We start from the raw sequence: 13,656 nt of genomic DNA on the forward strand, positions 1-13,656 counted from the left end.
GCACACCGTTACGCCGTCTTCCGCTCACGCCCCAACATCGTGCAGCCCGCCTCCAGTGGTGTCGCGACAGGCGTGAATGGAGGGACGAATGGAGACGTGTCGTCTTCAGCAATGAGAGTCGCTTCTGCCTTGGTGCCAATGATGGTCGTATGCGTGTTTGGCGCCGTGCAGGTGAGCGCCACAATCAGGACTGCATACGACCGAGGCACACAGGGCCAACACCCGGCATAATGGTGTGGGGAGCGATCTCCTACACTGGCCGTACACCACTGGTGATCGTCGAGGGGACACTGAATAGTGCACGGTACATCCAAACCGTCATCGAACCCATCGTTCTACCATTCCTAGACCGGCAAGGGAACTTGCTGTTCCAACAGGACAATGCACGTCCGCATGTATCCCGTGCCACCCAACGTGCTCTAGAAGGTGTAAGTCAACTACCCTGGCCAGCAAGATCTCCGGATCTGTCCCCCATTGAGCATGTTTGGGACTGGATGAAGCGTCGTCTCACGCGGTCTGCACGTCCAGCACGAACGCTGGTCCAACTGAGGCGCCAGGTGGAAATGGCATGGCAAGCCGTTCCACAGGACTACATCCAGCATCTCTACGATCGTCTCCATGGGAGAATAGCAGCCTGCATTGCTGCGAAAGGTGGATATACACTGTACTAGTGCCGACATTGTGCATGCTCTGTTGCCTGTGTCTATGTGCCTGTGGTTCTGTCAGTGTGATCATGTGATGTATCTGACCCCAGGAATGTGTCAATAAAGTTTCCCCTTCCTGGGACAATGAATTCACGGTGTTCTTATTTCAATTTCCAGGAGTGTATTTCTAATTGCTACAGAATTTCTTTTTAATCCTGTTTTTATCATGGTGAGTTGGCTTTCATCCTGACCATCATGACATACTGATTCCTATGTGAACAGCTGTATTTTAGTGTTTCCTATTGTTACGTATCTCAGCTTCTGCGTTGTAGAAGTACTACAATACTGAACACGATGGAATTGCCAATTCTAAATATTTGTTCCTTTGATTAACTGAAAATACATTCTGTGGTTTACTTTTGTTAATAAAGAATTTGATTTGTACAAGAAACATGTACAAGGTTACAATCCTACGGCAACGATTTTTCGTAGGGTAATAATTTATCTTATGCTTATGTTCTCCTACATTTTCCGGGCTAACTGGTTATGTTCTCTTTCAGTCCAACTTGCATAAATTCTTAAATGCCTGTATAGCTCTCCTAAAGCTCCCAATTTTTAGACTTACCAATACTATCGTTGTACTCTGTGTGACCTTTAGTATATTTATCAAATAAATGAATTTTTTTGTTTTGTTATTATCTGTACACGTTATGCATGACATAAAAACGTTAATTGTCTTGAGTTGAATATGTATATACAGCAAATTCTTATTTAAATTTCCATCATTGTAAATAACATATTGTTATTCCATCACTATGAATAACGTATTGTACTTCAGTCATGATATACCCCCTTCCATTGGTGAGCAGTAAACGTATATTGTTGGCAATTTCTTAGTCAAATTAAGGCCGTTGTTTGATACTATTAGAATCCTTCCTGCGAGGAATGCTTCTTGTGTCTTTAAGGTGGAGATTTCAACTTACCTTCTACAGACTTGGCGACTCAATCGCTTAGGAAGGCTATAAGCGACAGAGAGTCATGTGACCTTGTTCTAAGAGCGTTATCCGAATATTACTTTGAGCACTTAATCAGAGAACCGACTCGTGGAGATAACATCTTAGACATGCTGGTAACATACAGAACTGAATTTTTCGACTCATGTAGCGTACAACAGGGAACCAGAGATCATGGTGCCGTTACAGCATCAATGAATACTGTTGTAAATAGGAATGCAAAGAAGGTAGAAGGATCTTTCTGTTTAACAAAAGCGACAAGAGACAGATTTCAGATCGCCTCAAAGGTGAATAGGAAAATTTCATCTCCAGCAATAACAATGTTGAGCATCAATGGATAAACTTCAGGAGCATCGCCCACAATACACTTTAGACAGGTATGTGCCGAAAAAAATTGCGAGGGACGGAAAAGACTCAACGCGGTGCAACAACTGTGTTAGGAAGCTGCTACAAATAAAATTTAATGTAGCCAAAACCTCATAGGTAAACAAAACGCAAACGAAGCCAAAACTAGCGTAAGGAGCAGTATCCGTGAAGCGTTTAACGAATACAAAAGTAAAACTCCTGCTACCAACTTGACACAAAGAAGTTCTGATCTTACGTTAAATGATTAATTGGATCGAAGCCATTCTTCCAGAAGCTCTGTGACCTTAATGGCACTGAAATAGCGAATGACACAGAAAAGGCTGAAATACAAAACGTCTTTTTCCGAAACTGTTTCTCAGAGGAAGATCACACTGCGGTTCCTTCGTCGGACAACACCAAAGTGACGCACGTAGAAATAAGTGACTAAGGTACAGAAAACCATCTGAAATGGCTCAATAGAGGAAAGGCCACGGGACCTAACGGAATACCAGTTTGATTCCACGCAGAGTATACGAAAGAACTTGTGCCTGTTCCAGCAGCAGAGTACTGTACGTCTCTTGAGGAGAAAAAGGCACAGGTCATTCCTGTTTCAAGCAGTATTGTCGAACAGACGCACAAAACTGTAGGCAAGTATCTCTGACGTCGTTCTGGTGTAGAATCTTGGAGCATATTTTAAGCTCGCGTATTGTAACGTTTTTGGAGATCGAAAATCTTCTCTGCATGATCCAAAATTGGTTCCGAAAACAACGATCGTGTGAAAGCCACATCGGTCTGTTCGTACACGAGACATGGAAATCAGTAGGTACATGAGCCCAAGTAGATACTGTGATGCCTACTTCCGAAAGGCCTTCGATACCGTTCCGCTCGAGCGTGTGGAATATCAGACTGGACTGAATTGTTTCTAGCAAACAGAACACAGCATGGCATTATGAAAGGAGAGGACTCTTCAGACGTCAAAGTAACTTCGCTCGTGCCAATACACATAAATGACCCAGTAGATAACGTTGAAAGTTGCATGAACCTTTTCGCATATGATGTTCTATGCAAAGAAGTTGCGACGCTAGAAAACTGTAGCGAAATGCAGGAAGACCTGCAGAGGATCCACGTTTGGTGCAGAGAGTGGTAACTGAGCCTCAACATAAACCAATGCAACGTATTGCGAATGTATGGAAGGAAAAACCCTTATTGTATGGTTACAAATTTGCAGGAAAGTCACTTCCATAAAATATCTAGGAGTATGGTACGGTTCGATTTGAAGAGGAACGATGACAAAATAATTAACCGCAAGTAAGGCAGATGCTAAGCTGATATTGACTGGTAAACTCCTCAGAAAAAATAGTACAACAAAAGAAGTGCTTAAAAGAGACTGTTTCGACCAGTACTTGGATATTGCACGTCAGTATGAGATTCGTACCAGATAGGATTGGTGCAGGAAATAGAGAACGTTCAAAGAAGAGCAGCGCGTTTCGTTCCAGGTTCACTGAGTACGCGCGAAAGCGTCACAGAGATGCTCAGTCAACTCCAGTGGCAGCCGCTCAAGAGAGGCGTTGTGCGTCACGATTATGGTCAACTGGTTTAAGTCCCGAGAGTGCAATATCCTAGAAGAGTCGACCAGTACAGGAAGTTTGAAAAAGAATGACCTGTTTTTGGATGCTAATAACTACGAAACATGGGACTTGCTGGATAGTGAACGTATTTTGTTTGAATGAACGTGGTCTAGAATTTCAGAAAATCACTATTAGATGTCAGTCAGTGTGTCTTCTCAGTTTGCAGTCTGTCAGAAGTAAGACGGCGTGGTCCAGCGTGATTTTCGTCAGCATTTTGGCACTGAACCGCCTGCATCCAAAAACATTAGTCGCTGGTATCGTCAGTTTGGAGAGGCAAGATGCTTGTGCATAGGCAGGTCGACCTCGCACTTCTGACGACATGGTGTAAAGAATTCGGCGAACGTTTGAGCGAAATCCAAGAAAGTCCACTCGCGGCGGAAGCAGAGAACTGTGGTGAATCCTACGGTTGTCTGGCGAGTGTCGAGGCATCGTTTGGTCCATAAACCATACAGACTACAAGTAGGGAAAGCTCTTCGATAGGGCGCACGGGACCCCGAGACACTGCCCTGCATTCTTGACCACCAAGAACGCCGGACATGACCTCATGCGATTTTTTACTGTCGGGACATGTGAAGGTAAGTGTGTTCATCTCCCCTTTACCTCGTGACTTAAAAGAATTGAAGAACAGAGCAACAGGCGCCATAACTCGGGTAAAACCAGATACCTTGTGTAAAGCTTGAGACGCATTTAGCTATCGTTTAGATGTTGTTTGTGCTGCATTTGTAATAGCATAGCCAAAACTTTAAGATGTTTTACACTATTGGCCATTAAAATTGCTACACCAAGAAGAAATGCAGAGATAAATGGGTATTCATTGGACAAATACATTATCCTAGAACTGACATGTGACTACGTTTCCACGCAATTTGGGTGCATAGATCCTGAGAAATCAGTACCCGGAACAACCACCTCTGGCCGTAATAACGGCATTGAGTCAAACAGAGCTTGGATGGCGTGTACAGGTACAGCTGCCCATGCAGCTTCAACACGATACCACAGTTCATCAAGAGTACTGACTGGCGTATTGTGACGAACCAGTTGCTCGGCCACCATTGACCACACGTTCTCAATTGGTGAGAGATCTGGAGAATATGCTGGCCAGGGCAGCAGTCGAACATTTTCTGTAACGAGACAGGTCCGTACAGGGCCTCCAACATGCGGTCGTGAATTATCCTGGTGAAATGTAGGGTTTCTCAGGGATCGAAAGAAGGGTAGAGCCACGGGTCGTAACACATCTGAAATGTAACGTCCACTGTTCAAAGTGCCGTCAGTGCGAACAAGAGGTGACCGAGAGGTGAAACCAATGGCACCCCATACCATCACGCCGGGTGATACGCCAGTATGGTGATGACGAATACACGCTTCCAATGTGCGTTCACCGCGATGCCGCCAAACACGGATGCTACCATCATGACGCTGTAAACAGAAAATGGATTCATCCGAAAAAATGACTTTTTGCAATTCGTGCACCCAGGTTCGTCGTGGAGTACACCATCGCAGGCGCTCCTGTCTGTGATGCAGCGTCAAGGGTAACCGCAGCCATGGTCTCCGAGCTGATAGTCCATGCTGCTGCAAACGTCGTCGAACTGTTCGTGCAGATGGTTGTTGTCTTGCAAACGTCCCCATCTGTTGACTCAGGCATCGAGACATGGCTGCACGATCCGTTACAAAAAATGGTTCAAATGGCTCTGAGCACTATGGGACTTAACATCTATGGTCATCAGTCCCCTAGAACTTATAACTACTTAAACCTAACTAAACTAAGGACAGCACACAACACCCAGTCATCACGATCCGTTACAGCCATGAGGATAAGGTGACTGTCATGTCGACTGCTAGTGATACGAGGCCGTTGGGATCCAGCACGGCGTTCCGTATTACCCTCCTGAACCCACCGATTCCATATTCTGCTAACAGTCATTGGATGTCGTCCAACGCGAGCAGCAATGTCGCGATACGATAAACCGCAATCGCTATTGGCTACAATCCGACCTTTATCAAAGTCGGAAACGTGATGTACGCATTTCTCCTCCTTCACGAGGCATCACAACAACGTTTCACCACGCAACACCGGTCAACTGCTGTTTGTGTATGAGAAATCGTTTGGAAACTTTCCTCATGTCAGCACGTTGTAGGTATCGCTACAGGCGCCAACGTTGGGTCAATGGTCTGAAAAGCTAACCATTTGCATATCACAGCATCTTCTTCCTATCGGTTAAGTTTCGTGTCCGTAGCACGTCATCTTCATGGTGTAGCAATTTTTATGGCCAGTAGTGTAAGTATTTTACAATTCGTGTCATGTTTGTAGTACGTTTGCCGGCCGTGGTAGCCGAGCTGTTCTAGGCGTTTGAGTCCGGAACCGAGCTGCTGCTATGGTCGCAGGTTCGAATCTTGCCTCAGGCATGGATGTGTGTGATGTCCTTCGGTTAGTTAGGTTTAAGTAGTTCTAAGTCTAGGGGACTGATGACTTCAGATGATAAGTCCCATAGTGCTCAGAGCCATTTCAACCATTTCTTTGTAGTACGTTTTCATCAATAAATAGTGAGTTTTGAAATCAGGTCATTCTTTTTGGAACACCCACTACATTGTTCCCGCCTATGTATATGTAGCGAGAAGGTCATGAAGAGAAAATTTAAAATTAGAGAGATTCGAGCCCACACAGAGGTATACCAGTAATCGTTCTACACCGGTACACGCCGTGAGGTTGCTTATGGAGTACACATGTTTAAATGTTCCTTGTTTCGTCCGTCCTGTGTTAATATGCTTTCAACATATCATACTCCCTTCACTGCGTCCGCTTGTTGCTCTCAGTTTCGATTTTGTCGCTAACGTCATTAAGTTTACTCCTAAGTACTTGCGTCTTTATTTGGTTTATTCTCACTCCACACTCAGTGCGCGCTAAATAGTTCGTCCCAGTCAGTGGGTTCTTCAATGCTTGCCAGTTTTCCCGATAAGCAGTCGACAGCTCAGCTTCGGCATGTGTGCAGCCGAGGCGGCAGCGCGGCGCGGCCCGGCCCTGCGCAGCGCGGCACGGCGTGTTTGTGGCTGGCCGCCCGTGCGCTGGCGGATACACACGGCGACCCCACAACGCCGCGGCCGAGGCAGGAAGCACTGATTAGCTGCTCTCGGGCGCGCTCCTTCCCCTGGCACACGCGACCGCCGTCTGCAGGCGCCGGGACGCGACGCTACACCACGCCGTCCCGTCTACTGCGCTACACTGACAGACCGGAACATTGCGATCGCCTGCTTAATAGCACGCTGCTGCGTCTTTCGAGTTTAATACAATGCCGATCCTGCGTCGCGTGGACTCAAAAGGTCTTAGTTAGGATTTGGTTCAAAAATGGTTCAAATGGCTCTGAGCACTATGGGACTTAACTTCTGAGGTCATCAGTCCCCTAGAACTTAGAACTACTTAAACCTAACTAACCGAACGACATCACACACATCCATGCCCGAGGCAGGATTCGAATCTGCGACCGTAGCGGTCGCACGGTTCCAGCGCCTAGAACCTCTCGGACACCCCGGCCGGCTTCGTTAGGATTTCTGAAGTACACTACTGACCGTTAAAATTGCTACAACACGAAGATGACGTGCTACAGACGCGAAATTTAACCGACAGGAAGATGATGCTGTGATATCCAAATCATTAGCTTTTCAGAGCATTTACACAAGGTTGGCGCTGGTGGCGACACCTACAACGTGCTGACATGAGCAAAGTTTCCAACCAATTTCTCATACACAAACAGCATTTGACCGGCGTTGCCTGGTGAAACGTTGTTGTGATGCCTCGTGAAGGAGGAGAAATGCGTACCATCACGTTTCCGACTTTGATGAAGGTCGGATTATAGCCTATCGCGATTGCGGTTTATCGTATCGCGACATTGCTGCTCGCGTTGGTTGACATCCGGTGCAGAATGTGGAATCGGTAGATTCAGGAGGGTAATACGGAACGCCGTGCTGGATCCCAACGGCCTCGTATCACTAGCAGTCGAGATGACAGGCATCTTATCCGCACGGCTGTAACGGATCGTGCAGCCACGTCTAGATCCCTGAGTCAACAGATGGGGACGGTTGCAAGACAATAAGCATCTGCACGAACAGCTCGACGACGTTTGCAGGAGCATGGAGCATCAGCTCGTGGACCATGCCTGCGGTTACCCTTGACGCTGCATCACAGACAGGAGCGCCTGCGACGGTGTACTCAACGACGAACCTGGGTGTACGAATGGGAAAACGTCATTTTTTCGTATGAATCCAGGTTCTGTTTACAGCATCATGATGGTCGTATCAGCCCGCATCTCGTGGTCGTGCGGTAGCGTTCTCGCTTCCCACGCCCGGGTTCCCGGGTTCGATTCCCGGCGGGGTCAGGGATTTTCTCTGCCTCGTGATGGCTGGGTGTTGTGTGCTGTCTTTAGGTTAGTTAGGTTTAAGTAGTTCTAAGTTCTAGGGGACTTATGACCACAGCAGTTGAGTCCCATAGTGCTCAGAGCCATTTTTTTGATGGTCGTATCCTTGTTTGGCGACATCGCGGTGAGCGCACATTGGAAGCTTGTATTCGTCATCCCCATACTGGCATATCACCCGGCGTGATGGTATGGTGTGCCATTGGTTACACGTCTCGGTCACCTCTTGTTCGCACTGACGGCACTTTGAACAGTGGACGTTACGTTTCAGATGTGTTACGACCCGTGGCTCTACCCTTCATTTGATCCCTGCGAAACCCTACATTTCTACAGGGTAATGCACGACCGCATTTTCCAGGTCCAGTACGGGCCTTTCTGGATACAGGAAATGTTCGACTGCTTCCCTGGCCAGCACATTCTCCAGATCTTTCACCAATTGAAAACGTCTGGTCGATGGTGGCCGAGCAACTGGCTCGTCACAATACGCCAGTCACTACTCTTGATGAATAGTGGTATCGTGTTGAAGCTGCATGGGAGCTGTACCTGTACACGCCATCCACGCTCTGTTTGACTCAATGCCCAGTCGTCTCAAGGCCGTTATTACGGCCAGAGGTGGTTGTTCTGGGTACTGATTTCTCAGGATCTATGCACCCAAACTGCGTGAAAATGTAATCACATGTCAGTTCTAGTATAATATATTTGTCCAATGAATACCCGTTTATCATCTGCATTTCTTCTTGGTGTAGCAATTTTAATGGACAGTAGTGCATGTAGCGTCAGATGTCTACGCGCAGGTCGTGCAATTCCACGGTGTTTTGTGGGTGCCGAGCTGCCGCCCGACCGGTCCCCAAATGTACACTCAGGTACACAGCCGCGCGGTTAGAGGCGCAATGTCACGAATTGCTCTGCCCTCCTGCCGGAGGTACGAGTCCACCCTCGGGCATGGGTGCGTGTGTTGTTCTTAGCATAAAGTTAATTTAAGTTAGTCAACATAAGTTTAAGTAGTGTGTAAGTCTAGGGACCGATGACCTCTGCAGTTTGGTCCCTTAGGAATTCACACACATTTGAACATTCAGGGACACTGAAAATAGCGCACACAGAGGGGAGCATCGGATCGAAATGCAATTTGTTAGACGTAATGATACAGATGAGAGATTCACTTTATCCCAAAATCGAGACACGTAAACGGATACAGTGAGTGCAAGCAAATAAATAGAGTGCAACTTCACATGGAGTCGAAGATGACATCAACATAACGCTGGCCCGCTACGGTTCCACGTACCACATTTAGCGGAGCGGCTATTGCGGTTGGAACTATACCCTTCACCAGGCTGCTTCCACACCCTTATGCAATTATCATTCGTCTTCAAAACAAACCAGGTTCGTCACTAGAAACTACGTTTTGTCAATGTGTGACAGTTCACGTCATTCTGGATTTGCACCCCTGTCGACGGAGTCGTGGATGTTTGAGTGTTAACCGCAGTACACGACAAGGGCGTCTGGATTGCAAATTCGCGTCCGCAAGGCGTCTGAAAATCATCTGTGGAACAAATGGCTCCGGTGCCTCTGCTTGTATCTTGGAGTGATTCGCTGTAGCATCCCTGATTGCTTGCCGTAAGATATTTCGATCCTCACTTCTCGTCGTCTTCCTGTTGACTCCAGACCCAGTAAGTAGGGCGTGGGTGCCATCTTGTGTCCACCCCTGACGGAACACTCCGAATGATCGACTTGCCGAGCCACACGGCCCGTCGACCAGTTTCCGATGATTAGGTCCTGGCTTAACTGAGATATGTCTAATCAGTCTACCAGGTATTGTGCAGCTACTAAAATCCTCCTCGACTAGGAATGTTATCGTCACGTGTATGACTCGTCTACTGTGGGCCGTTTAAATAGGGATCCCAGCACGACTGCAGCACCACTGGACGATCTGTGGGCATTCGCATCGGCACAAAACTCGGATCATTCGCATATCGGATCTCACTATAACTATTTGAAAGTCTCGCGTTTGTAGCTATCTTCCCTCTGGGTGCGCTATTTTTAATGTTCTTGATTGTATGCCATAGTGTTCAGCTAAGGAAAATTTAATGGACAAGATATCAGCGTCAGTTCACTGCCGTGCTTCTCAAACCACGGTTCCACGAATTTGGGCTTGTGACACAGACATTTATCCTGCTAGAATATGAAAGAAGTGCCAGTTCTTTCCTACATACCATGAAATACAAAGCGAATGAAACATCGTTCACTACTACTACAAATTAAACAATGGATTACTAAACCTTCGTAAAATTTACGATTGCGGTTGCTACCAATTCGCAGTTCCCGCCAATCTGGTAGTGTCAGCATAGGATTTTTTATACTTATTTTGTACGTGACATACCATTGGAGACCTTAATATTGTAATTAATTAGTGCGTAAACTATAAATTATGATTTCCTTGGAATAAAATATAGAGTAGTAAAATTTACGATGGTTTAGTAACACTGTAACATCCGCTTCTCCCTTTAGTGATTTAGGGTTAAAGATGGGCCAGTTTTGTAAATCGTGTTCCGACACGCTTATACGAGGATCGTTCAATATATAATGCCCCACATTTTTTTAAAAAAGCCATTAATATATATAGACGAACGTCCTTGTTAGTGCTTCATATCTGTGCGCCGGTGAGGTTTCGAACCGTTCGGGCAGATGGCAGATTCATAGTACAGCGTCAAAATGGAGTCTACATACGATTCACGTTACAAGCAGCGTGCTGTTCTTGAAGTCTTGTGTGCAGAATAAGAAACTGTGGTGAACATCCATAAACGCTTGTGTACAGTGTATGGCGATGCTGCAGTTGATAGTACAGTTGGGCGGTGGGTCCAGAAAGTTACAGTCTCAGGAAAGACAGAAACTGAGCTCCATGATCAGCCACGCTCGGGACGTCCTGTCACAGCCCCTGCTCCAGACATACTGAATCGTGCGGATGCCATTATTTGCGCCGACCGGCACATCACAACTCGACAATTGGCTCTTCAGTTGTCGGTCAGCATTGTAAGTGCGTCTGCAATGATCGAGGCTCTCGGATATTCAAAAAGGTGCTAACGGTGGGTTCCACGAATGCTCACAGCTGACCACAAGATTCAAAGAAACGCCATTTCATCCGAATTGTTGAAGCGTTTTGAGACCGACGGAGAGGCCTTTCTGTCACAGATCGTTACGGGTGACGAAAGCTGGGTGCACCACTTTGCGCCGGAGACAAAAAGTCAGTCCATGGAGTGGCATCATCCTCGTTCACCACATAAGAAGAAATTCAAGACAACCTGCTCTGCCGCAAAAGTCATGGTGACAGTCCTCTGGGATTGTGATGGCGTCATTCTCGTGGATGTGAAGCCAAGAGGGTCAACCATCAATTCAGAGGCATATGTGAAGACTCTGAATAAACTCGACAACCGTTTCAGACGTGTTAGATCGGACAAGAGTGCAGCAGAAATCTTGCTCCAAGACGACAATGCACGACCGCAACTACGGGTGCGCCACGGACGCGCCGTACTCTAGACTTTGAAGAGTACGTCCGTCACGTAATAGAGAAATCTACGACCAGTACTCGGAACACTGCCCTCGCCGTGGGCTGCTGCAAATCACACAGGTCGGACCTTGTTGTCCCCGCTGTTTGCGTACCGTGAAATGGGAAATTTAAACGTGATCCGATCTTCAGCTTCATTTTACATCCAAACGGAGCATTTTCTGACAGAGATTTCTTATCAAAACTTTACCTACTAGTTGCCCTACACAATCCCTGGAAGCCCATAGAAGGGATTATGAAATACCCTGTGTACACCAATGGAAAACATTGCACCACTAACACTTCTACGAACGCTGCTAAACTGCACTAGAGTATTTCTATGCTTGTGGGACATGTTGACTAAAATTTCATCCTTATGTGAGCTTAATTTCTTTCTAGAAGAAACCAGAGTTGCAGATGAAAACTGACGTGAGTGAATGATAGCTGTTGCGTGTGTCCATCATTACTGAAACTTTGCAGCTCGCAACACGGCATGTCCAAAGGATGTGCATAGATAGCTTACGCTATCGCCGTCAGTGTATGAAGGACGTCGGAGAACCATCCGTCAGATTTGTACATGGAGTTGACAGTAGCATAATCATTGCTGAAAGAGTAACGATGAGGTAGGCGTAGGACAACAGTATGCCCCCGTATGATTGCACTTTCCTTAATAATCGTCAGTAAAGCACTGTGTCAACTCAGCTTGACAGCCGAGAGCGTTAGCAGGCCGATTCCGGGATTCGAGAGTCGCGCCGGCTCAGGATCGGATCCGCCCGGAGGATTAACGACAAGGGTCGATGTGCCGCCCAGCCTGGATGTGGTTTTTAGGCGGCTTCCCACATCCCACTAGGCGTATACCGGGTTGGTGCCCAAGTCCTACCTCACTTACACGATTCGCAAACGTCGAAAAACGTTTTCACTCTTTCACGTGGGATGGTATTAAAAGCAGAAAGATGAGGTACACAAGTTCTGTCCCGCGTTTCCTGCGGTAGGGCGGGGGAGGGGGCGGAGGGTGTTGAATGAAGGCAGTAACTGTACCCGGTCCACACTCTACCATTAACGCTGGCAAACCCAGAAGTAACATGCTGATCTTGTGAAGACACAAGGCCAAGGCAAAGAAGAAAGATTTACTAAGGTACTGAGTCAAATGCTTTGTGGATTTCAAGAAATATTAAATTTACCTAATAGCCGAAAGGCTTAACGTCTTAGGATGCCAGTTGAGAAAAGAGCGATGGTCAGGATCAAATAATGTGGCATCTATCTCCCATAAAGCTACACCTGTGTTAATTCTTCATATTACATCTACTGTCCTCTGTGTTTTGATTTACGGACAGAAGGTGATTTAAGAGGGGCAGGGTATCACACCCACTACCCACCCCTCCCCATGATCCAGAGAAAAAAATATTAATAAAGCCTTTTATACAGGATGTTAAGAAAAGGTAATCCACATTTTTGGAGGTGATAAAATGAATCAAAACAAGACGAAAATTTCCAGTAAAAATGGGATCTAAAGTGCTTACCTTAGCAGTTAAGAGCACTTGTTCATCTTCGCCGCTGTGAAACACAACTCGTCTACTGTAACCTCTCTGCAATTACGAACTCCCTACAGAATGCAGTAAACAAATGGGAACATACACTGTCCAGTCACCTATCAAAAGCCTGAATAACCAGCTTTTGCAGCGCGGACCGCTGAGAAATGTACAGGAAGAGAGCCAGAGAGGTTCGAGAAGGTACTGACACAGATGTGGAGCCATACTGTCTCCAGTACCATAGGCAGCTGCGCTAGGTTTTCGGCTGAAGATCTGTGACACGAACAGCCCGATCGACGTGGTCTCACAGTCTGTCGATTGTGTTTAAATCCAGAGAATTTGATGGGCAGGAAATATGGTAAACTCGTCCTGGTGCTCTTCCTACCACACATGTACACTGCGAGCTGTGTGACAGGTTGCATTGTCCTGCTGGTACATGCCACATTGCTGAGGAAAACCAAACTGGATGTAGTGATGGACATGGTTCCCAACGATAGTTGCATACTTGTGTTGTCCCATTGTGCCTTCCAGAATTACGAAATTCTCCAGAGAATGT

This window comes from Schistocerca nitens, chromosome 4 (genome assembly GCF_023898315.1).
Source record: "Schistocerca nitens isolate TAMUIC-IGC-003100 chromosome 4, iqSchNite1.1, whole genome shotgun sequence".
In the NCBI taxonomy this organism is placed as follows: Eukaryota; Metazoa; Arthropoda; class Insecta; order Orthoptera; family Acrididae; genus Schistocerca; species Schistocerca nitens.